Here is a 26,576-nt window from a genome sequence, read left to right on the forward strand (position 1 = left end):
TGGGTTCTTTCAGCATGGTTTGCTCAGGAAACAAGGCTTATGCAATCACAGTCTGGGTATGTGTCTGTCACTATTAGACGTCAGATAATTTACACAGGAGAGAGACATTATGAATGTCCCTAGACCAGGAAAAGCTTCCTGGAGAAATAGCTTCTGTCAGTATTTTCACCTTAAAAAAAAAACACAGAGAACCCAACTAGCAGACATGTTTCCATTAAAAATCTTCATTAGGCTTTATTCAATCCTATACTTGTGGAACTTCTTGCTTAATATCTAAGGAATTATTATGAATAAAAAGTTATAAAGGATGACACCAAAGAAGCAAAATGCTACTCATATTTCTTGTGAATCTGCTACGTTTTTCTTTGCAAGATCTATAAATTTTTTAAGGGTTTTATTCTTAAGTTTCCAAAATTGTCCTCTTGGCACAAGTAGGTTTGCAGCCCTAGGCAGAGCTCAGCTTTCAGGAGATTGCACACAACCAAACCACCTCTTATGACATAAGAACTGATATTGCTATTTGAGAGTTTAAGCACCCCCCAAAATATTAATGAGTGATGCGTGAGAGAGGTCTTTAGCCCATATGCTCTGCAAAATAGAATTAAAGAACAAGGTTTGATTAGCACAAATTCCACTGATGGTCCTTGGTGTTCCTTCAGCTTTAGTCCATGAAGATTTGACCCCATAAGATCCAATTGTGAACATAGGATTTAAAATAGGATTTAATACAGGAAAGTAGCTTTACTATTTTTGTATGTATGTGTGTTTTTTGGGGGGGGATTTAAAAAAATAAATAATTATATACAGCCTTGGCATGGAGTTTCATACAAAAAACGAAGAGTTGAGCAGTGATGTCGCTTACACAAAAAAATCCAACGCAGACAGCTGTGGTTGCACCTGGATAAGTCCTGGCTCCTGCCAAAATCCATGTCTTTGGCTTGGAAAGCTACTCCAGTGCCCAGTTAGACATTTGTAGCCCAGTACATGATATTCCACTGCCTCATCTCAATGGTACAGCAGGAGCAGAGACAACATACTGGAGTTCTTTTTGGGGCAAATAATGCAGTCATACTAAGAAGCCTGGAAGAGAAGGGGAATTATGGTTTGAATTGCTGATATTTCTAGAGGAAAAACACCAGTTGCCATGACAATAAAAATGTGAAATATTCAGACATCAAAATTAAAATACATGATTTACTCTTCTTGAAGAAAGTCTTCCACGCACATAGCCCTTGTGGTTTTTAGTTTTTGAGATTTTTTTTTTTCATATATTTATTATTTATGGAGTCAGGACCATTTTTTGGAGTATGCATCACTATTCCCACAGCCTGCAAAACGGCCTCAGATGTGGAGCCTGTTTCTGAAATAGGGTCCTTAGGCTTTCCAATAATTACTAGAAAATTAGAAAAGTTGTCAAACATCTCTAGCCCATCTTTATATCTGTGACTAAATGGGAGCAAACAGGCCTGGAGAGATGGAGAATCCCCATCTGGGAAAAGATAAAAGCACTTGCTTCTGTAATATATGTTGGCAAACCGAGAGGCTTTGTGAAGGACAGGCCCACAATCAGTGCTTTGTGTCTCTTTCTTTTCCAGTTCTTTGGATTGAGTGGGCTCTTTTGGTTTTTATTTTAGTTTTGTTTTTAGCCTCCCTATGGCATATTTCCAGTTGCAATATAGCCACCTTGGCACCTCCTTCGTTGCTTTTTTAAGGCTGTCATAAGGAAGACTACCCCTTACCAGAAGCTTATTTCAATATCTGCATAATAAAACTGTCCACAGACTCCATCCAGAAAATTTCAAACTTGCAAAAAAAAAATCCAATAGTCTCTTGAACCCACAAGATATAAAACCAGATTTTTCCCACCCCACTTTGTAGTAGCCTACCAAAATGAGAGAAGAGGATTGCTATTAAAAATACATAAATTTTAAAAATTCCCCAGAAACTCCTCCTACCAGGCTGGGATTGATCTCTGTTTACCTCGGGGGTTGCAAACTGGCAGGAGAACCTGCCATCTGACCAGAGCACGTGCCAGGTCTCGCAGACTTCTTGCAGCCGAGACCTCGTGCTGTAATTTACTTTCCATGGAGCGGGGATGCATCCAGAAGGATCAGTGAGGTGTATAAACCTTGAAGTGTACAAAACCTCTTTTGTTCTGAAATAATTCTGTTGTTACTCCTGTGTGTACTGGGTTGTAGACATCCAAGGAAGAGCAGCCAAGATGTCTCTACTGCTTTCATCCCTGGTCAGTGTTCAAGCCATAGGGGATTTTGGTATTTTTGCCCTCAGGGCCACCTAGAACAGGGGACTTCAGGAATTCACAAGATCAATAAGCAATAAAGTGGTATCTGGGGGGAGAAGGGTCAGCAGAAGGACCTTCCTGATGTCTGAGTTTTACTTGGCGTGTTGTGGGTGGAGAGGGGAAGGGGGCAGCGTTTTCTCAGAAGCTCTTGATTTACTGCAATGGGTTGAAGAGGTTGAGCCACTTAAAATCAGGTTAGCTTTAGCAACTGTTCATTTGCTGTGCTCGCCCAGGAAATCTTGGGAGTGAGCGCCCTTACCCACACCATATTCTGAAGAGGACGGATTCTGCTCTCGGTGATACTACTGTAAATCCTGACTGCTTTAATTGTGCTGGATTCCGTTCATTCAGATCCTTAGCAAATTGTACATGTATCTTATTCGCTAACACATGTAAAAAACAGTTGAATTAATAAGTAATGACTTCAGGTTTGCAGTTTTTTTTTCCCCAGTCATGTAGAAGGCTGGTTCCTCTCCATTCATCCTGCTCAGCATGCAACCATACCTAAAATGTCCTGAGAGAATCAGCATCCTCATGCGGAAGGGCTGATCTGTGATTTCACTGGGCTATGGAACAAGCCATAAAAGAAGAAATTTTATTAAGAAAGTAACAATTTACTGTCAGAAATCTTTGAACAATACATTTAAATTCTTGAATTTGGAGCAAAATATTATTTGCACAACAGACTTAGCTGTCCTTATCTCCATAGCCTGAAGTATTCTTAGTGTTGCCAGCTGTACAGTGCATATCTCATTGCAGTACACGGTGCTCTGAAGTGTGCCAGGTAATAAGCTATAAAGAGAAAAGCGGGGCTCAAGCAACACAAGGATGCAAAGCAATATTTTCCCTTGACACCCAAGGTCATGGCATAAAGAAACATGGAACAAGGGAGCGTCAATTTTCATTGGAGATGCAGGGTACAGCACTGCTGTACCAAGCTAAGAGAAATAAATTAACGTGATGGCAAACTTAGTGTCCTCCTAAAATATGTTTGTAAGTATGTGAGTGTGAGTGTTGGGGGGATGATGCTACATTGCTCTGGATATTTTCATGGTTAGCAGAAACAGGCATCACAGACTTAAAATAAACAGTTTTTAAAGATAATCTACTCTGTATACTATAAATACTGACACTCAGTTTTGGAGGGAGCTCTGGGTTAAAGAGCTGAGAGGAGTAAGTATGGTTTGCTGCCCAGTGAATTACTCATCGATACAGTTTTTACTCATCACCGATTCCTAACCAAAACATATACCCAATATGACTGTTCAGGATTGATTATACTTACATTGGTGCCCCTATTAAGCTGTAATAACTGTTGTTGGATTCTGCCATTCTCTTGCCTCCACAGTGAGAGCTGTAAATGCATAGGAAAATTGAACAAACCTTGTTTGTTTTGCTTTTGCAGTGGTACTATAGGGTGTAAATGCAGAGGGAGAGTTGGGTTTCTGATTGCTCTGTGTCCAATTCACAATCCTGTGAAGTCGGTGGAAAATCCTCCATTAACTTAGACAGGGTTTGTATCAGTCCATTGAACATTATCAAACCAGCAAGAAGGATTCATTGCATTCACCATATGGCTCCAGCTTACTTTAATTCTTTATCTAACTTTTCTGAAATGCAGACTGTAAGGGAGCATTTCTTTATAGTTAGGAAAGCACACGGTGCTTAATTTTAATGGAAAACACTTTTTTAAACACAGACGGATCCTGCTGTGTTTGACAAATATGTTCCAGAAAGAAGCTCAATCTAGATGTTATGTGTAACTTTATCTTATTCCCTTTTGAGCACTACTGTTCTTGCAAAGTGATCTCTCAACTGCCCAAAGTCATTACACTTTTTCCCTTTCACATTGTACCTCTGTAAATGTCAGGCATAACTACATTTTTATTTGCAGAGATACCACTGCTATGAATGAGTAAAAATTTCCTGCTCCCCCGCCTCCTTCTCTTTACCCTGTGCGCTTTCTGCTAATATGATTTGTTGAACAAATTGTTCCATTAATCTGGGGCTGTTTGACAGAGTGAGAAAATAAGTGCCAAAGTGAGAAGATTCACAAGAATCGGAAATCTCAGTCCCTCTTTCTCAAGGTAAATAGTTATTATATCAGGGTGTCAGACTGGTGAAATGGATGTACTTTCATTCTCAGTTTGTAAATGTCACTTTTCCTCAGCCCATCAGGGTGACAAATGAGGTGTGGGTTACAGTAAGAGTTCATTCCTTGACAAAGTTCTTGCTGGCTTATTTCAGGAGGAAGGTGGCCTCCCCTTTCTGCCCCCCACCCAAACTCAGGGGGAGGGGGACACAGCTTCAGTCTGAGAGAAACAAGGCAACCTGGGCTTGAATAACGTCCAAATTGTTGCCATTTGCTGCAAAAACCTGATAGAGGTTTCTTCAAAAAACAAGTCGTGACACACTTTGTTTGCCTTACTCCTCTTTCTTTGCTTGTTGTTTTTAGCTAAGACCCATCTGACATACATTTACTGGCGTTTATGTCAATATTTATTGAACAAGTGGTCAAGAGAGGCCACTTTTTAAGCCCCGTGCTATCTGGTTGTTAATTACCACCCTGCAATGTGTTAATGAAGAAGAACACCCTCTCCTTTTGGCAGATAATTGATAAGGGATCAGGACACCCAGTGCCTGACAAGGAACATGAAACGGCTTCTCTGGTTGCCCTGCAGATCCCTGTGTTTGAGCAGTCACAGGACCAGCAAGGAGCCCACATGGCTCACAGGGGAAACATGGTCCCAGGGTGAGGATCATGGTAAAAAAAGAGCAAAGGATGTTCTGAGCCATTTGAGCCCAGACCCTCCTTTGATTTCTGGGTCTTTGAGAACCCTACGCTCTCCCAGGAAAAGAAGATTTGCAGTAGCTCCTGAAATGTCTTCACCAAGGCTTAACCATCATCTTCAGGACATAGACTTGTGGGGGTTTTTTTCTTAATGGTCTAGTAACCATGAAAGAAAGCCATTCCTAACTGAACTTGCCTTAGTAGTAACTCAAAAAGATATTTATCTGATGGATTTAAACCTTTTCCTTTGGCTTGTAGCAGCTCTTAGCATTTGGAACTCTTTGATAACTTAGTTGGTATTCTCATCTTGAGAGTGGTTTGTGAGGCAACTGTGTGTGGCGCTCATGAACAAAGCTGTTATGAATGAAGCAGATGTGATTTTGCTAGAAATTCTGGAGAAAAGGCAAGAAGAAAGTCCTTGTGAAAGGATTTATTTTTGTTTCATTCTGAAAGTGTAAAAAAAAAAAAAAAAAATTTTCCACTAAAACTAGGAATAAAAGCAAATTGTCAGAGTAAGACTAAACTCGGAAGCCAAGCCTCTAAATTAATAGCTCTGACCAGGCTTCCTTAAACTTTCTAGGTCTGCAAGGATCTGAATCGCAAATGAGGATTTTCAGGCATTGCTGTGTCTTTGGTGGGGGATGACTGGGGCCAGATCTCACAAATAATCAAATCACAAGTCCAGAAAATTCAGCATTTGCAGATCCTCAAGCAGACCCTAGGAGCCATCAAGCGAATGGAAAAAACATGAACATTTAGCTGAGCCCACTTGTATTTTCTTAGAAGCTCATCAAAAGCAATGTTTCCACATAACATTTTGCCACTGGTGAATCAGCATTTTCTGATGAAAATATATTTCACTGCAAAATGTCTGCCCCATTGGTGTGTTATCTGGTACATGTCATAAGAAATGAAAAGGTTTGAGGGTGCACGGGAACAGGGACCTCCAGATCTGCATCTACTGCTTGAACCGAAAGGCTCCTGAACTAATGGCTGTTGTAGACTCCAGTGGGTGTTTGAACCCTCAGAGGGAAATACTAAATGCATGTTACAGGTTTCTTTTCCTGGCTGATAAAATGTCAGGCTTTGAATTAGCTTGACAATGACAGTGCTTATGATTCAGAAATGGAAATTTGCTTTTCATTATTAAGAAAACCACTGTTCTCCAACACTCACTTAAAAGTAGCTATTTCTACAAACACGTCTGCCATTAAATTCCCACGCTAGCATATTTGTGAGAAATTAACATTAAAAAGGAGACTACACATAATCAAAGCAAATCTATCTAATTTTCTCTCTGTGTGTGCATTTCCAATGTATTTATCTCTGTGGAATCCAGGCAGCAGATAATACTGAATTCTGTATGACATCATACCCATTTCAAACAGATCACAATCTCATAAGCATACGATTATGCTTTACCTAACAAACCAGGGACTAAAAGGTCCTACCGAAAAAGAAATTTTGAAAAAGTAATAGTACAGTGAACAGGAAAAACAAATCACTTCATACTATCACTTTTTTTTTTTCCCAATGTTCTTCTCTTTTTCTCATCAAACTTGCTCCTGCATGTAAATTGTTCTTTGAAGACCTATTTTCTCCAGTACTGGCTAAAATAAGCAGAACAGTTACAGTCAACAATATTCTGCCCACTTTACCAGAGCCTTCATAATTTATGTCTAACCTGGATAGGAAAAACCCTTATAAATTTCAACAAATGTCTCATTAATTAACACCCCATCTCCCTAAGCCACAGAGCAGCTGGTGAAAAGAATTGTGTAGGTTGATTCTGTAGATATAAACTAGGTCAACAAGAGGGATCCATACTCACTATTGCAGGCTGATATTTCTCTGGAGGGTATTAATAGTTTCTGGGGTCTTTCAGCTTAGACTCCAAACTAGTCGAAGTCAACAGTATAAAGCTGCTCAGCCTATGTACTTAAATAAAAATAATAATAATGAAAAAAACCCAACAACCCACAACACATTACAAGATTTCTGTGCAATGTGCTGCAGTGGGTCAGATCCTGAAATCCTTACTTGGGCCCCTTATCCAAGAGAATTAGAGACTTTCTGTTGATTTAAATGAACTTTGTATTGTGACCTTTTTCTAGTTAGCGGTTGATCATGCAAACTCCTTACTTTACTGATTACACTGTATATTCATGGAGGGTCTGAAGTCCTTAGTCAGGCAAACTCTTCTTGCTTACATGATAAATTATCTACAAAGCGTCATTCTCTGGTCATTTCTAAATACTCCTTAGCCTATTCAACATGTTAATTTTAGGGTAATTTATTTTTTTTCTATAACTGTGCATAACCCTAATAAAATTAAATTAAAAATATAAGGCAGGACTGTAAGGAATTAATATTGCAGGTCTATCTGATGCAAGGACTGAATACAACGTGGAAAAATAAGAGTGAGAAAATGCCTGGGAAGCATTTCAGTAACTATACATGGCCTGCACATGAAAACCTTGGCTGAAGTCATCCAAGGAGGCAGGCAGGCAATTTTGGTGGCTCCCAAATGAATGGTTAGACATACAAAATTTAAGCCGGATCTGATAGCAGGAGAAGGGAGTCAATGGGAAGGCAGAGCAGGGGAAGACTTTTCCATGCTGGCAAACTAGTTTTGGAAAGGTGGAGAATTAGGAGTGCAAGACCAAAATAAATGAAAGCATGAGGGTAAGCATTTATCAGAAAAGAGGGAGAGCAAGTAGGGGATACACTAGGATGTGAAAAACAGAAAAGCAGTCAGGAGAAAAGTCTTTAAGCTTCTCAGACGAGATAATCCTGATTCTAGTGAAGTCAATGGGAGTTTTGCCATTGACTTCAACAGGGTCAGGATTTCTCCCAGGGAGTGTTAATGTGATATGGAAGAGATAGGAAGACAGAGGAGATACGCAGAGAGCAACATGGTCATAGCATATAACATTAGCATATTAATGGCTATGGCTGTTTTATTTTACAGCTCTGTATGAAGCATTGAGACTACAGGAACTTCAAGAATACTAATATGTCTCATTATTAACTAATGCCATGGCAGGAATCCTCAAAATAGAGATTTTCTGCCCACCGCTATTTCCCTCTGCAATATCTCATGAGGGAGGTTGAGTCAGACTAGTTTTGGTATTAAAAAAAAGTCAGAACAAATACCATCATGTCCAGTAAGCCTAATGTATTGATTGAATCCAAGCTGACCACAAAATTTAATTGCAGGCCCATAATTATTTGAGGTTAGGAAAAGTTACATTCTAGTTTCTGAATTAAGCTCAATAGATCAAGACTTTTTATCTTGAAAAAGAACAACGTAAGAGAGGGAGGAGGAGGAGGTCAGATATAGGTCTTTAACATTCTACCTGGCCTGGAAATCACAAATAAATAATGAGTGTTCACTGTCTCTAGTAGTCTAAAATTTAAAAGTCATCAAATGAAGCTAGCAAGGGGTATATTCAAAATGAACAAGCCTTTTCTCTTGGTAGCACAAAGGAAACTTGTAAAATGCCTTGCAACAAGATTTAGAGGTGGTTGCTTAGTTTCCAAAACAATCTATGGAGAAATTAATGGAAGATAAACACATTGAGAGCTACTCAATGCATAGAGATCTGTTGTTCAGGGCATTTCTGAGCCACAGGTCACTGAAAAACAGCAGAGTATTTTAGAAAAGTATCCTTGTATTGTTCCTGAGATATCTGCTCTTATCTGAATCCAGAGAGCACACTGGGTTATATGGTCCTTATGTCCAACGTGGTGCAGCAATTCTATATTCTGAGGCAATAGAGGCTAATTTATTTAAATAAACCCTATATATGTATATATATATATATATATTTTTTTTTTTTTAACAAAATTTCACAGAGGAAAATCCTGTAATATAGTTACTTGTTCCTTCAAGCTTTTATCAAATATTCTGGAGGTTCCAGGTGAGGGGTAAAAGTGTCTGCAGGTAAAGGTTGTGTTTGTCAGAATAATTCCACTGGGCAGCTCTGTGCAGTTTGGCTGTGCCGTTGCTCTAAATGGTGATGAGTGTGCCAAGAAATCGACTGGTTTGTTGGCTGGGTTTTTGCCTTCTACTGGAAATTCACTTAGGAGGTAATCCAGAGCCAACTAAGTCAATGAAAAACTCCCATTAAGTTTAATGGGTTTGGGATCAGGCCCTTAAATCATATGTAGGCAGCTAAATCTGCCAGTTCTTTAAAGATGCATAAATTTACCTGCTATTCCCCAAAGCACAACTGCATCCCTCCAACACCTGTCTGACAGAACTATTGAATATAATAAGAAAACCTTACAGAATCACAAGTAAGCTGCAAACACCAGACTGCCACCAATCTCTTCTGATGCCGAGGTAGTTAGTACCTGGGACTACTAAAAAAGCCCCATAATCAGGGACGAAGCTGAGATATGAAATACAAGTATTCCATCTGTTTAAGCCGAGCAGCTCGCAAAACATTAGCCAACTGCTAAGTTGCTGCTTTTCTACAGACTGAGTCATCCTCATCACACATTCCGCTGGGTTTTAAATGATTGACAGGAAGAAAAAAGCCAAGAGAAGCAGCTATTTCTTTACATTTAGCTGGTTTGTCAGGGCGTTTGAAAACTTCTGGATTAAGGTGAAGATGCTTAAGGATTAAGTGGGGAGTGAAGGGGAAAGGGAATGAAAACATTTTAGTGCTGTGAATTTAGAAGTCAAGCAGACATGCTCAGGAGAGCTCGCAAGACCTTTACCAATATGCTGTATCTAATCAACAATATCGTTTAGAGTTTTCCACTTTATGGAGGAAAAAAAAAAGTAATGTTTGAAGGTTTCTCTCGCCAGTGCTGTATCTCATCAGGGCCTTAATATACTCAGCATGTGTTTTGCAAAATGAGATTTTGCAAAAAATCGGGGTCACTCCTTGCACCCAGGCAAGAGGTATTAAAAGATATTCATCTTTACAAAGTGTGTCTTGAAACGATGGAAAGAAATATATGTCTCAAGAACTTTTGAAAGAATTGCCAGGGGTTTGATCGCACCAGAGAGTTGTGAATCATGACAAGAGATGTCTAGGAATGTATTATTCAAAAGGAAGCATTGATATCGATAATATTCACATTTAAAAGGCTGTTGCGAATTGTTGCAATGTTGTTAATTACTTGAACAACAGGCAAAAAGGAGGTTGTTCTCTGTACTCCTGATTTCTCTGCACTGTGTTAGGCAAAAGGTGGCTCGGAGGAATCGGAAAATAATTATGTCATTCCTTGGTCTATTGCAGGTGTCATGTAATGTTTTGAGTACTTGGATTTCTTTGTTTATTTCCCCATCTAATAGTGTTGTACAAGAGAAAAAAAAAAAAAAAGAAAAATCAGATATTGTCAGTTTTGCAGAGAATACTGGAAAGTCCTGTCAGGAGATTAAAATATCTTCAACAAATGGTGGAAACTTGGTTAGGAAGATTATAGGGAAAATGTAGGAAGTTCTTCAAATACTCAAAGTAAGTTTAAAGACCCCATGGAGTAAAAAGGCAAGTAGGAGGAACAGCAAAATTTCGTATTATCACTCGTAGGAAGATGTTTCTTTTGCACAGACCCCTAGAGCTGAAAAAAACAGAAATAGTGAGTCATTAATTCTCAGCTCAGTTGTTTTCTTTGATGTTTACCATCCAGAGTAAGTAGTTCATACCCATTCTGGGACTAGAAACATGTTTATATACACAGTAGTATCATCTTCGTAGCTGAATAATTCATATTTGAAAAAACTGCTGAACACTTTATAAAATAGTATACAGGAATTGCTGCATTTGCTCACATGAAGGGTCAAACCAACTATCTTCCTTTAATTCATTCGCTAGAAAATGACTATAGAAGTAATAAGCCTTCAAAGAAAAAGTCTATGCAGCAGACCACAGATTCTGCAGTAAAAAATATATATATTGAGAAAGCCATAAATACATTTAATGAAATTAAAGCACACAGAAATATCTCAAAGCTTAAGGATAAAAGAATATAGATAGCCAAAGATAATTACCACCTAGGAAAAAAAGTTGAGCTTTTTTTGTTTTATCACGGAAGATTGATTCATGGAACACCAAAAAGCAGCAGCTGTGGTTCAGGCATCCATCAGAGCTCTGATTTATTCTGAACTTTCCTCATGGATCAAGATCTGAAAACTACTGGGCCGCTCAGATTTTGGGTGGTTCTGGCTGCTGACACTTCCCCTAGAGTTGAAGGATCTGCATTGATTTCCTCCTGGTGCTCCTGCTGCAGCCTGTGTCCCACCTGTTCTAAGGGTCTGACTATACATTAATTTCTCATGACAGTGGAGGAAAGCAATATCATTATACAATTTACTCTAATACAGGAATATGCACGGCTCTAAAGGAGGTGAAACCCTGGGTCCCCTCTGACCAACACAAGCTCCTGTGCACACCATTGCAATGGGCATCCTCCCACTGCACACCGGTTCGGGGTTTGCTTGTTCATAAAAGAGGCTAAAGAAAGTAGATTGAGTGTTCTAGAAAAATAAGAAAGAAATCTGATACTATATATGTCGATGAGTTTGTCGGATTTAATTTGTTGAGTTGATGTAGCCTTGTCAGGCACCACAGACACACTGTTTAAATAAATAAAGAGAAAACTAGGGGCTTGAAACATCACGTAAACTCAATTTACTAATCAGCCAACCTGTGCCCTTCCAAGCACATAGCACTTAAAAATAGGTTGGTTTTGTTAAGTGTGGCATGATTTTTATGGAGATTTCTACTCAGCCTGCATTCTGGACCATAGAAAATATGCCAGAGTACACATAATGTCACTCACTTGCTGATGTAACCACCTGGCTGCATCCCTCTCTCATGTTCTTAGCCATTTCCACTTCTAAGTATAAAGGATTTTTTCCTTTTTTTTTTTTTTTTTTATTCTGCACATTGCACATGCATTTAATTTGACATGAAAAATTGCATGCATAGCGGCAACAAAACCTTCACATTCAAAAATGTCCTGCCCAAACCCATGCAATTCAGTGTCACGTTTGATCCCAGGGATTTCTAACATGCGATAGTCCATTCTCCATTAGCTTTGAATCTCCTCTGTTAAGTTCCCTGTTTCAGTTAGAAACTGCTCAGTAGGAAATTAAAACGTGTTGATAGATTGGAAAGTTATTAAGCTTCCTTGCAGTGTTAAACAAGAATTTACAAGAATTCGCTCTCCAGATTTATCAAGGATATATTTACAGTACTTGAGTAAGTGTGAATATTACTCACTGGAGCTATTTAGTCACATACTGTATCTCTCTGAAGGGAGACCATATTGCATTAAATGTCTCCACCATGTTCTGTAATTTGAAAGATAAATCCTTGAGTGCTGATTAGTCATATATTGATACAGACCATCTATTATTTTGGGTCTATAAGAAGATTTTCATCTCTAATATTAATTTCTTGGCTACCATCATGGTTTTTCTTTGCAACCATCTTTCATTATCATAACTCTGGCCACTCGATATTGTTAAATTTCCTCATGTACAATGCCAGAAATTACAGTGCAGGTGGGGGAGGTACATCATACTTAAATTAAATGGTTTGGTGTGGGCTTAAAATAAGAACAGACATTGCTAAGCTTTTGTGTGAAGTTTTTCCAGTGACACATTTTGTGGCATTAGGGAAAGAGTTCAGACCCATAGGGGCTGCATTTCCACATCCGAAAACCAGGTTGTGATGTAATGTAACTTCATGGTGACATGGCGAAATGTTGTCTGTATTCCCAAGTTATATATTGGATAATATATTGGTTAAAATCACACTCAATATCTAAGATCAAAAATAGTATTTAGCAGCTCTGCTCCCACTGAATTTATGTTTCTGACTCACCTTGGGTATTTGGTAAAAACAAAACAAAACACCCAACAACTGGGTGCCCTGTCTTGGGTGTGGATTCTGGTCTAGTTATGAAATACAGGCAGCAATGGTGACCAGAATGAAATCTCAATTTAACAAAGTAAAAAATGAAAGAATTTGATCATTTTGTAGGTAGTGAGAAATATCAGCTGTATCTGATACACAGGAGCTTTACTCGATACTCAAAGCCAAAATAATGTCCAATAGTTCAAAGCTGAAGGTGGGAACAATTTTTAAGCATTGATTTTTGACTAACCATCAGTGTAGTGCTAGATTTTTCTGTCTTTAAATCACAGTTGGGAATGGTATTGTCAAAATACTGGGGTTGAGTAAGAGTCGAAGTTCCATGGAAAGTTGCAATGCAATATTGTTCCTATACATTAGAGAAATATCAGTTCTCCTTTTCTGTCTTCAGCTGACTTGTCAGGAGAGAAATTGTTGTGTTTTCAGTTTTTCTCATGTTTTTTCCCCTTTCCATTAGAAACCAGCCAAACAACCGCCCCAGTAAAATAACTGCCCACTAACAGTTAAGATTCACACAGGGACTCTAATTTACTTCTCTGCAATTTAATGGTTGTGCGTTTCAGGATGAGGAAGATTTTTTTTCCTAGAGAACAGACACAGCAAAGGCATTTGGTGCCAGATGCCCCGGTACTGCCCTTCCAACATCTCTCAGAGCAGGGGATGACACAATATCTCATTCCTCTGCCTTTTCAGCCCTTGTCTCTCTGAGGTGGCACCGATCACCGGAGTGTAGGCAGCTCCATGTCTTTTGTGATCACTTGTGTTAGAGAAACCGCTTTAACACCAGCAATTAATTTCTCCTATTGGGACACCAAGGGCTTCAAACGGTTCATGAGCACTGCAAAAATAAATGGCAAGACTCCAATTTTCTTCTGTGAACTTCCTAGAGCAGAAATCAGGTTTTAAGGGCACAAGAGATCATACTGTCTGACTTTGCTGTATAATCCTGGAAAGGAGGTCTGGCCTAGGCTGACCAGCTTGTGAATCGGGGCCACTGAGCATTTCTTTGGTAGGTTCTGCAGGAAAACATAATTTTCTTTGGGCTGAATGCTCAGAATCTTTATGGTAAGAGGAGGAGGAAAAAATAAAAACAAGGGGACAGGGAAATGCAAAGGAGAGGGGAGAAAATAGAGGGAAAGGGGGAGAAAAGGAAAGGGAAAGGACTTCTACTGAATTAAATTTAGCTGGATACAAACCTGCCATAATTTAACACACAAATCTTAACCTTTCCCCTGTCAGCTGGACCAAACTCGTGCTCCGTTGTAGTTCACAGAATGTTATCACAGCCCAGTTGAGCTGGCTGCACACTCCCGACCCTCCGAGCACTCAGACCCATATGAGACAAACCAGCCGTGCCAAATCCTAAACTGAAGCATTGCCATGAGTTCATCTGGTTTAGATCAAAGGGCTGTAGGGCGGCTCTCATCAGAAAGTGCTGGGAATAGGAGACCTTAAGCCTTTTCATTCCCGCAGTCCCTCAACCTCCAGATAAATTAAAATATTTAATCAAAATCTAATGGCAGTGATCTTGTTTGTACAAATGCTTTATTATCCTGTGCATTTTAACCACAATCTGCCTGGTTCCTAACGTGACCTAAAGAACCAGTCGGCATTTATTACAAATGCAAGGCAGAAAGCTTCTGGCTCAGCAATTAATCACTGACATAGAGGAATTTCTTCTCTCCAGGTGGGGAACCCATCCAAAAACTAAGAAAAATAATCGGGCTAATTAATTCTTATCTGCAAAGAGCAATTAGATAAATGACCTAAAAACAGGCCTGTCACCCCTAGTGAGGTGCTCAGCTTCTAAATAGAATAATGTCTCTTTGCCAGGCCATCTCTTCAGTGAAATGGAGATCACAGAGAGGAAAGGGAAAAGACGACATGTGGGGAGGGAATGGACTGATAGGGGAGTAGGTTAATTAGAGCTGAGACCAGTCATTGATATAGAAAAAAAGAATTAAACCAATGCTCTGCACTCGAGTAGGTTTGATATGATCCCATCACCTTCACAGCTCTGCCTTTGTGCATCTGAAGATACTAAAGAGAGTGAAGTTGTGTCTCCAAGCTACTTTTGAAGAGGAAAAACCACTTGCCAGGCTCGTCCACCATTGCGTTGCATTTCACCCCGGTGAGTGGCATCCCTGACACGACACTCTATTAACTTTGAACCGTGTGGCTCTGGCACAGAACGATGGTGCTGAAGTGAGATGCAGAGGACTGTGTTTCAATTAGTTTGCTCAGTCAGAAAATGTAAAACGCATAAAGCTTCATGAGTGAGCCAAATTAATCTAAGCAGCACAAGTGAGAAGGCAACAAGAGCATGTACACATAGGACCTTCAGTGAGCTGCATATCACCAGCAAAAGTCCTGCTGTCCATTTAGATGTGTTATAGCTAGCCAAAAGCCAGAAGGGGTGATCAAAAGAGGACATAACGGCCTTTGGGATGGTCTAAGATTCAGAATAATGTTACTTTTGTAACCCTTTCTGCTTATAAGGTTTTCTTTTTGAGAGGTACCCAGCAAGAATGTGAAACACCCTTCTTTGCATATGAGAAGCCACCTTCCAGGATGATGTCTTTCTCTGGTGTTAACACACATCTCCCTTGCTCTGTGTGCACAAGGTATCATTTCCCTGATCCTGCTGTTCTGCCTACTTATATCATGACACCATGCCTCTTCCGATGGTAGGAGACAAAGGGACTGAAGTAATTGATTCAAGCTTATCTAAGTATTTACAGAAATAAGCCTGAATGACCAGACATAAAATACTACAGCAGTCAGATTAAGACAATCCACTCCAGTTATAGTTAATCAGGGCTTTAGCCTCAAAGGGGCTGATTTGAGACTAACAAAGTGTTTTCCAGCTCCCAACCCCCATGTCAATCATGTTCCTCCTGCCTTGAAGCCATTAGCACAATACCAAATGCAAATGTAAATAACAAATCTGTAGATAGTTCATAGATTTGCTCTGTTACTGTTTCCAAGATCCAAAGCCTCCTACAGTTAGAAAGAAAATCACTATCCCAAAATCTACAGGTGCTGGTAAGAGACCTTTGTTTTTCTCTGAAAACTTGTGTGACCAAGGTTCCTATAATTTATACAGGGCGGATGCCTGCTTAAACACTTTACTCAAAGCTGTCATGGCTCCTGCATTCAAGTGGTTAACAATAAATTATCAGGACTAATGGATTAGATCAAGATGCATGAAAATACTGTATATATTCTTAGAATGATACTTCACCTACAAAAAAAATGTGAGTGTTCAGAGAAGAGATGTATGCTCCAGTTAAGTACTTTGCTGCTTGCATTGGCTGAAATGCGACAGCACAACAAAACCAACCATCTGTTTAAACACAAAGGAAGGGACAAGTGAGTCTGTGGCAGTTAGTTTAAATTTGTATTTCTTCTCAATGAAGTTAAAGTGAGGTTTAAGGCAAACCAGAGCTTACAGGTTACCTAAGGATCCTTCTAGGAGATGCATTCAGGTGTTGAAGATGGACACCTCAGAGCCAGGTTTGAACTTCTGCAGGACCGGGGATGTTCTGGGGAGAAAACTTGCTGCAGAGGACGTTCATGGGTGAGCTTGTGTCTACTTCATAAACATTGCTGCAGTTCAGACTCTAAAGATGAGTAAGTTGCAGTTTTGTTGCATATATCAAAATGGACAAGGCTCCAGGCACAGGCTCTTGAGTGTGGCTAATTAGAAGATTGCTCTGATAAATATCTTCTCTTCATTTTATGCTAAGATGCAGGAAGATTCTCAAGAATTTTATATTCAAGTAAGAATGCAGTCCAGAGTGGATACTTGCTAATAAAGGTGGACCATAGAGATGCTGGAATAATCTGGAAAAAAAACCAATAAAATTGGAAAACCTGAGAAACAAACGGTGGTGTTTTCAAAGTGTTTTTTCAAGAAATGTCAATGGCACATTCTTCAAAGTTCCCAATAGAAGGATTGGATGGTGCATATCAACAATATAATGCCAAAAAAACCAGTTTCACTAATAATTTAATTAAATTTAGTAAAGAAAAACATAAGGGGAGCCAATCAATATTTGAATGACAGTTTTTCTGTTAAAGTTTTTCTCCTTCTATTTCTATTCCTAATCTAACATTAGCAAGAAAGGCCAGACCAAGGCCCATTCCTCTTTTGTCTAAAGTCCATTGACTGCAAAACATTGGGAATGTTTGTGCCTACAGTAACACTGGCCATTCAGAGCTACTTGGAACTGAAAATGATGGGGGCAAGTGGTATGCAGGGGTTAGTCCCCAATTCTCTGCAAATATCTGCAAGGGTTCGATTTCCTCTACATACATAAATACTTTTTTTGTTGTTTTTTTCCTTGCAACCAGCTCCAGTTTAATTTATACAGAAGTAGGTACAGCCTCCTTCAGCACCAGGGCGTTAGGGTGTTTTTAATGAATAACTTATAAGAAACAGTTACCTGCTAACAGGTCAGCCTTCCTTTTGTGTTTCATTCCAGTTTCATTAGTAAAGAAAAAAAGGCCTTTGATTCGATTAATGGAAATAAAACCACAGGGACCAAATTATAAAGTATCCAGTGGTTATTTCTAGTAGCTCCTATTTTCAACCGGGACCTTTGTTTTTATCATCTCAAGCACAAAGCTTTGGTGTTTAAGTACAACTTGGACTGCTGCATGGAAAAGCAGAAATAACGTTTCATCTTTCTCTCTTCAGCGATGCAGCTAAGCAGCCTCTGGTTTAAGAGTATCACCCCTACTTGATCCCTGAGCTGCTGGGTTTGCTCTCAACAGAAACTTCTGAGCAGACTTGCTTTGGTTATTTGCCTTTTGCTCCCCTCCACCTTTCTCCTGTTCATATCCCTTCACCACCACCTTCCAGCGAGGGGCTCTTTTTATTTATCTATTTTTTTCTTTTCATCGAAACTGCACTTTCTGGAGGTGGCGCCAGGCAGGACGCAGAGCCATGTGCTCGGCCTAACATATAAACCGTGTCCTGGGTGACAGCCTTTCCCAGCCCATCTGCAGCTGCCAGGGAATCCATTATTTTTCTAGTCCCTGGGGAAAAAAGAGTTCTTGAGCATCATTACTCCTAGGCAAATGTAACTGACTCTACCATGCACCCTAATTTGCTTGCTATAATTATAGGTCGCTCACCCCCCTTTGCTATTTATAAACCCTTTTTATTTATTTTTTTGTACTTATCAATAATGAATGGAAGCTAGTGAATCATGGGGCTGTAATATTTGAATATTATGAAAATGCTAATAACAAGGTATCATAGGCAGCAGCACCCAGGTCTTATCAGCTGGTCGGATGCTCTATTAAGCAGCCAGTGAGGAGTTCAAGCAAATTGGTTATGTTAATGTCCTGTAGTACTTGGGGAAGACGAGGAGTTGGCAATTAATTTTTTTTTCTTCTTCTTCCCAGGCTGGAAGGCGACAGGGCACATTTGTATGCCTCCTATTCTATGGGACCCCAGCTCAGAAGGGGGCAAGGTGGAAATGTGAGCGGCTACCAAGAGCTTTCTGAGATCTAATGGAATGGTGCAGCTGAAAAACTGGTGGGAGGGCAAGGGGGTGAGCAAGGAATAAATAAATAAATAAATAAATAAATAAATTAGCGAGCAAGCAAGCCCCAAAACAATGGGAATGCAGCATTCTTCCCCATTCATTCAGCTGACAGTGCTTTTGCAACTTAAACCTGTTTTATTAATTATGTTTGACATTTCCTTAATTAGTTTCATTTACATCCCATCAGCCCCTACCAGACGATTGCCCCATACATCATTTCACCAGAGGACTGAGATGCCTACAGAATTACAAAATCAGCCCTGCCAATCCTCAGTAACTCATCACTGTATATTTCACAGATTTTGAGAATTAGTCTTTTCACCTCCTAGTTTTCCTTAAAAAATATAGAGATATTTCATCACCTTTTTAAAATTATTATGACATTTTCAAAGGAACGTGATGCTTGTCTAAATTTCTATTCTGCTTCCATGCACACAGTTTGCTTTGGTTTACAGCTCCTATGGATGTGGACATGACAAAATGTGGACTTTAATGTTGATCCCGTTCTCTGGACCCTGTCCTGGCTCCACTGAGCCCAGTCTGCCCCAGTGCTCTCCCCAGTTAGCTCTGCACACTCACGGTAGCTTCCTTTAAATTATAGGTAGGTTCCTGTTGTCCCCACAGTTGCTATGCAGTTTTCTGTATTGATTAATTGCCACAGACACCTTGACAGACTTTAGCAAGAATTAAAGGGTTGTTTGGCTGTTTCATGCCATTGCTCTGACTTACCTGTGTTTGTCCTACTTTTCTCTCCATCGTTTCTCTGGGCTGGTGTATGTGCTGTCACTTTGCACGTTGAGTAGTCAGAGACAGGGATACCATTAGAGCCAGACATTTTAAAGTACATAATATTTTAGACTCAGCTTAATGAGTTGCTCATTGCTATAAAGAACAGTGGAACTGGGAGAGACAGAGCCCTGTGCTTCATGGTGGGGCTGCTCAGAGATGTCCAGGCTAATGCAGGTCAGAGTTTATCACAAAGACAACCAAGTGCTTTCAGTCTGGAAGCTGAATAGCCAAAAATCACACAGCGCTGCCTCAGAAAACCCGCGTCTCCTGTTGAAGCAGTTGGCCTGCAAACCCAACCGAAGAGCCACCTGGCAGGACCTGGACCTGCTGCTTGGGCTGTCGGATGCCTGGTGCAGAACCCAGCTCTTCTGTCCAGAACTCAGCACACAGCGACTGACTTTTCCTGACTAGGGTAAAGTGACAACCTGTTTTTGCTAATCCCAGAACGTGTTACCAGGAACTGTCATTTCAGAGTCATCACACACTCTGTTGATAACAGTGAAGTTAATCATGCAGAAGGAGGAAAAAAACTCATATTAAAGCAGATAATTATTCCCTAGTTCCTTAATAACACATGGAAGGGAAATTCATTCTTATTGTCTTCGTAAACTATGATATTTCAGCACATTTTCTGCTTAGTATTAGTGCTTAGGCATCCTTTGTCATTTACACTTCTTAGACCAGGGTTGTTGTGCTGTGTAGCTTCTGACCACCCAGCACATGAAAAAAAAGGAGAGATTTCTTAATTGTGGACTGCTGTAATTCAGAGACAGAGCCCATGCTCATTTTGTAACATTAAAAAAAGGCACTGTGTGAGCTTATAGATAGTAACTAACCTGCTTATCTTGATTGCTTTGAGAAGTTCATCATCTAATTAAAAAGATAGCTGAGGAGAAGTTGTCTTCATCCAACCACCTACCTGTGCTTGTATGGGCAGTCCAGGTCTCTGTGTAACAAACAGCACAGTGCAGGATCTTCCAGCTCAAGCCCTTGCAATACAAGTACCAGATGGACTTACAAGCTGCAATAAGAGAAATATTCATGCAACATATGGAAATATATTAACTAAAGGAAACACAGTCAAAGAAATATTGATGTGCTTGCTTTCTCAGTGGGACTTATTTGCTAGGGCAAAGCCTGCTTGAGTGTCTCTTAACCACATTTCTCAGCCCTTTTGGCTCTGGGACCAGGTCATACGAAGCCAGGCAGATATTTCTGTGCCTGCAACAGGATCCAGATGTTACAGATGGTCCTGGTTCTCTGTCCTCTCCAGCCCTCACGTGGCTGGATTTAGCCTGGGTTATAACCAACTGTCTCTTTAACTTAAGTTTGCCCAGAACTTTAAACCTTCACTTTAATAAAATTTTCCCAGCCCATGACCCTCAGAGGAGAGGCAGAGGAGGAATAATGCTCTCAGTTCACCTCGGAGGTTATTACATCTGCGATTTGGGAACCAGCAGACATCGGGGCTCGAGTTCCACAATTGGACTAAACATAGAGAAAAAATCTTGCAATTTGTTCTGAAACTGGAGAGATTTCATCCTGTTTTGGAAGCCTTCCAGGTAAAAGCCATGTCTGGGACCCTATCCAGATTTTCTGCAAAGTAATGGCTGTTTCATTTCCAGATCATTTCAATCCCCAAGATCAAAGGGAGCCTGATTTTAAAAGCAGGAATTAAGTACTGGCGAAGAAGAAGGCAGTTTTAACTTTGCTATAATCATGCACACGATTCACAGAGGAGTTTAGTCAAAAAGTTTGGGGGTGGTGGTTTGGTTTTGTTGGTTGTCTCTTGCTTCATTCCTTTCCTTGTTCTCGCTTACCTTTGATCCAAGCATTTCCCCAAGTCACTGCGAGAACATGGGTGTGAGAGGAATACGAACCAGATTGCAGGGAAAAGGCTGATTGATAAGATGCATTCAGTAGTTGCTGGTGTTTTTCTTTTCCAAGAATGCAGCTCAGAAGCGGTTCAGAGGAGATTTGGAGAGATGAGGATGGGATGAAATACGTATCCCTGCAGGACCACAAACAGCCGTGGGTGTTGTTCTGTGGGCTCTCGCTTCACACAGTTGTTCTTTTTGAGCTAGGTTGGCTGCTTTTTAATAATGTCCTCTTCAACTGTTGATGCTCTTTCATGGCATGTTAACCTCAAAGGGTTTAGATCATTTCCCAGCTTTCCTGTTTGGATTCCACTACAAACATACGAACACAAACCCCAAACCCCAAGCAATTATGCACATTTTAAAACCTTCGCTAAAATAGTTTAGTAGATTTATCAGATGCTGGGGCTTCAGATTTATCTGCAACAGCATCTCAAATGGCCGAAAAAAAAAAAAATCAAAATATTTTTCTGTCACATGCTGTCATACATTGTCAGGGAACCTTGTGCTGTAGCTGCAGTGAAGTTGAATCTGATTAAAAGATCAGCAAACAAGGCAGGTTGAGGGGAATTTGATCTCATCATTGCTATGCCTGGAAATACCTGTCATCTTCTAGGTTGTCCTGCACTGTGACACTCTTTCTTATCCAGTTTGCCACTGGACGTTCATGGTGACATTCTGTGCAAGCAAAAGGGGGAAAAATAAAATAAAAATAATAATAATTTAAAAAGAGATCCGATCCATTCCTATTTTATTTTCAAGTCCTGTATTATTATTATTCCTCTGAGATCAAGCCTAAGCATAAATACCAATTATCAGAGCTACAGACAAATGAATAATTTGATGTAAAACAATCCTGCTTCATTCAAATGAGAGTGGAGGTGAAATTAGAGCTACGCAGGATATTATGTTAAAAAGCACATACACACACACAAAGAAAGCAAGCAAAATGTCTAATTTTAACATAGTGTTGTTATCTGTGATTAATGATTTCCGTGGGTGTATAACTCTTATGCAAAAATGCCATGTAATCATGTACATATTTGATTAAATAGCTTAATTTGTGTTCATTTAAAAAAATATAAAATAAAGCCAAATAAGCTAGATAATGAGTGGGCGTGTTGTAGGAAAAGCAGATGGGATTTGAGGCACTAGCTGTGTTCAAAGGAAGCCACCAATTTCACTTCAAGAATATTTGCGTATGAAAGCTGATATTTTCTAGAAACATTCATGAGTAGAACACAGAGGGAAATTTTGCCAAATTCTGCTGTTTTTATTGAAAGCACACAGAGGGGGGAAAGAAAAAAAAGTTCAGCTAAGCCTGGTTCAATTCCCACTCCTTGGGAAGAGCATATTTATATATTTATTTTTCTATATTTACCGGGAATGTTTTCTTTCTCTGAGTCAATTATACCTAACGCATCCTTTTGTTTACTTCTGAGCCTCTGACAACAACCTCCCCTTTCTTTGCTTTCACCTGTGGAATTAAAGACTTATTTTTCATCACACAATAAAAAAGACACCTCTCCAGACTGGAAGTAATGGGATTATTTTGTGGGTAACGCTGTGCAAATCACAGTGTCAAATGAATGGACAAAGCTTTAATGGGGCTAATAAACATGTCCCTCTGTATTGAGCAAGGGGAATTTTTATGAAAATGATCAAATAAAGTAATAAAAAAGAAGGGGCTTCCCCTCTGGGTTTATGAGCTCTCTCGTTACACATCATGTATGACACACTGACTGGCAGAATATATGATGGACTGTCATACATTGCAGAATGACTTCAATTAGGATGATAAGATGACAAGTTCCCATAGTTCATATCTGGGTTGGCTCTGGGGTTTTTTTTTGTTGTTGTTTTTTCTTTTTTTTCAACAGAGCTCTTACTTTGACCTCCTCCTTTTTAATGCTTGATACGAAATTTAAAGAGCCGGTTGAGGTCATAGGAGACAAAATACGACTTATGTCAGGGGAGGGAGAGGAAGACTGTTTGTTTCTTTGTTTGCTCTTATATCCACGGGTAGGATCCTGTAATTCAGTGTCTGACTCACTATTAAAAATAATTAATGCCAACAGTTCAACCCACATGCACAACTCCAGAATAACAACCCAGCAAGTGCAGCCTGCTGCTCACAACCAACTGCAAAAATCACACAACCTACAAGCAAATACGGAGGCAGATCAGACAACACGACGCGTAAACCAGCATCCACAAGTGTCATCAGCAATTGCTTTAAACCACCAAGTCCTGCACGTAGCATCAAGGGCCAGACGTACCTTATTTCCACAAGAAAAGGGCTGTGTTCAGGCCAATAAAGACATGCTGGAAGAAGCAGAATGCTGATGAACTTTCGAGTTCTGGGTCTGTCCATATAAAAAGTCTGGTTCGTCTCTGAGTATTCAGCAGCTAAAAACTGAAAAACCTTTGGCTGTGACAGGTAGGCAATTCTGCTTGAAGAAGTTGTGGGTGCTATCAGCACTTTGAACCTCAAAGAAGAAAAAAAGATGCAAATTAGGAAGTACTTAGAACTTTACTGATGGTTTTGAGGATCTGGGAGACCTCATGTGTAAAAAAAAAATAGAAAAATAAAAAGAGACCGAAAACCTGTGTACAAGGACTTCTTTTAGCAGTATGTTACGAATTCTTGAAATGAGTATGTTCCAATGGTCATCAAGAGCAAATATTGCTCGTGTAGGACCTATGTATAGTACTACTGGGTCAGGATCAATCTCAGACTGCTTCTTCTGTGGCAGCTATAAAATAGACAAAATGAAGATGGAAAGCTATTCATCCTCTGCTGGGCTAAGCGGGCTCGGTGATATTGCTGATCCCTGAGACCATCATCTGCCTGACCCCGGGACACTCTCTGACCAGACAGCATTTCCTCATCAACTCAGAATCTGACCCAGGCATTTTACATTGTCGCATGATTTGAGTTAGTCCACCAACCTGGAAAAGGGAAATGTTTTCCAACGCAAGATCAAATCTTTTCCAGGTGGTCTATTCTGCAGATTCAGCATTATTGCAAAGATTTTGCCTTCAAGTTAAAAAACTGCTTGTGTACGAGTCCTAAAAGCAAATTGGTAAGTGGAAGGAGCAGGATGATGGAGACACTTATCGCTGAACAAAGTCATAGGTTTGGTTTGCATACATTCAGGTGGGAATGACTTTTGACTTTGAAGAATGGCACATGTCATGGTATAACCACAGAAAAGAATATAACTCAAACATGATGAAAAAGAAAAGCCTCATTAGTTAGAAACTGGATAGCAAAACTCACTTCCCTTCTCCTTAGCGCTGGTGAGCCACAAATATCAGTAGCTACCAGGAAGAATTTCCTTGGTGTCTACTTCTAGGGAAAAATTGAGTTCTAAATCTAGACTAACGTGCCCTGAAGCTCCTGTTGAAGGAAAGAGAGAAAGAAAAAAGAGAAGAATAAAGGGGGAAAATTCAGCTGAGTTTAATCTGAACAGTGTATCCATCACCAAAAATGATACAAATCAGCTATTACTGGATCATGCAAAAGCAACTCCACTACCTGTGATCCTTCCTTTGCTTTCTAAACCTCTTTTCAGCCCAGCCTAATGAATTGTCAGAACTGTCAGACAGCTCCAAGGAATGACAAATGTCTATGATTTGCTGCTGCTGCTGCTGCTACTTTGCTGAAAACACCTGATGTATATAGTCTTGAAATCCTCTGTTTTGTATTAAAGGCAAGGGTAAGCTGAAGGAACTGATGTAAATTTAGAGTTATTTCGTTTTGTACATATAAAGTTACTTCCTTTCATTTTACATATATGTAGCCTAATTAGAAGAATGTGATGAAAAGAAGTTCACATTGAATATTAAAGCACTCCTAAACCAGGAAATGACCCAAAGGAGGCAAAAGATGCAGTCTCAACTGTGGCCCATTTTAAACACATTCAATCACCTATTTAGTTACATGATTTAATATTATGCATAATAGCTGTCTATGACCCAACGTAAACTTGCAATGATCTATCTCCATACTAGCACAATGGTTTTTTAATCAATATTTTTGATAATAAACCACAAAGCGTTCTAACTCCACAAAGAAATTATTTGACAGACAATAAGATCAATAAAATAATTAATCTGACAAATATCAGAGTTTGAGTTATACAGGCTCCAAACATTTATTAACTTGCAGCCAGAATCTGTGAACATTTGTCATTGACTTAAACGAGTCTAAGATTTCACTTCTTGACGAGTGACAGGCCCTGATGGGTATTTAGTCATTTCTGCTATACCAGATTGGCACTGCACTTAATACATTTGCTAATTCTGTCATAGAACTTACTCTCTATAACATTCCCCTGCACCTTCCCTGAAGAAACTCTTGTGAAGTTGTCCCTTCAATAACACACACAGAAAAAACATAGTTTGGAAAACAGACAGTACGACTCTTGCCTAATTAGTCACTTATCCAGCACTGCAATGCATTTAGAAAATGTTCCTATTGACTGGAGAACATATTTTGCTGCTTTGGTGCTTTTTGGATGGTATATTCACAACAGCTCCCAGGCAATCAGTTTGTATGACTTTATGGGAAATGAGCCGCATTATTTAAGTAGCACTAGAGAAGAGCTAGACACAGCCATGGTACTATCTTTGAAGGGAACGGCCACTGGGAAGCTGATCGGAGTAAGATGAGGAATGCCACAAATTGGGTTCTTGAGCTGAAAAACTGCAGGTAAAGAATTGAGGTTGTGCAATGTTGAGCCAACTGTGTCAATGAACAAGGAACTGAGCAGAGCCGGTCATTCCTTTTTGTATCACAGGATGAGGTTTACTGTCATAGAGCAAAGCTGCTTGGGGGCACAGTCCAGATTCAAATGGCTGCTAAAAGTAGGAACCTTAATGAGAACCATGAGGACATTTTGTCATATTTCTTGTAGACCAACTCATTTCCACCTCAGGAAAAAAAAATAACCGTGCTGTTTGTAGATCAAAAGACACTTCTAACTGCTTTTCTTCAAGCCTACACAATGATATCCTTGAATGGTGGAGCTAAGGGCAATGCTTTAAAGATGGGAAATGAGGTTGAGCTAGGTCTCAGTGTTTTATCAATTTCATTAGTGCTTCAGGCTCTCTGCAAGCCAGGAGCATGAGAAAAACTTACTTCCCAACGAATCAGGCCTGGTCCAAACTGAAAGTACTTGCCTAGCCCTTGTGAGTTTGATTAAAGTAGATGTTGGGAGAAAATGCAAAAAAAAAAAAAAAAAAGGCATATAAAATTTTAAATTAATTATTTGACTCACGTGAAAGACTGCAAAATGGAAGGACCTTGTACTGTGTCTTACAATAAAATAACACTGAGACAAACTAGCGCAGCTG

At 39.7% G+C, this 26,576-nt stretch overlaps 3 long non-coding RNA genes across 7 annotated transcripts in view; 1 reads left to right on the forward strand and 2 right to left on the reverse strand.

The window, feature by feature from the left end:
* LOC136106894 (uncharacterized) overlaps positions 1–26,576 on the forward strand; it is an 84,166-nt gene that overhangs the window by 57,121 nt on the left and 469 nt on the right. The window contains exons 3-4 of one of the 2 annotated variants that reach the window (XR_010652199.2): positions 15,007–15,122; positions 18,407–18,596. This is a non-coding gene — a long non-coding RNA (uncharacterized lncRNA). Of the gene's footprint in view, positions 1–15,006; positions 15,123–18,406; positions 18,597–26,576 lie in introns of those variants that run through there. The other variant, XR_011741097.1, reaches the window with a different exon arrangement.
* Positions 258–10,385, reverse strand: LOC139828950 (uncharacterized). The gene is made up of 4 exons (XR_011741093.1): positions 6,925–10,385; positions 3,588–3,656; positions 2,807–3,094; positions 258–1,080 (listed from the first exon to the last, which is right to left on the reverse strand). It is a non-coding gene; the product is annotated as an uncharacterized lncRNA (long non-coding RNA).
* LOC136106896 (uncharacterized) overlaps positions 15,116–26,576 on the reverse strand; it is a 37,413-nt gene continuing 25,952 nt past the window's right edge. For 2 of the 4 annotated variants that reach the window (XR_011741094.1, XR_011741095.1), the window contains exons 12-15: positions 23,495–23,704; positions 20,258–21,893; positions 19,279–19,335; positions 15,116–16,837 (exon numbers count right to left, since the gene is read on the reverse strand). This is a non-coding gene — a long non-coding RNA (uncharacterized lncRNA). The remainder of the gene's footprint in view (positions 16,838–19,278; positions 19,336–20,257; positions 21,894–23,494; positions 23,705–26,576) is intronic. The other 2 variants (XR_010652201.2, XR_011741096.1) reach the window with 2 other exon arrangements.

The sequence above is a fragment of the Patagioenas fasciata genome, chromosome 12, assembly GCF_037038585.1.
Source record: "Patagioenas fasciata isolate bPatFas1 chromosome 12, bPatFas1.hap1, whole genome shotgun sequence".
NCBI lineage: Eukaryota > Metazoa > Chordata > Aves > Columbiformes > Columbidae > Patagioenas > Patagioenas fasciata.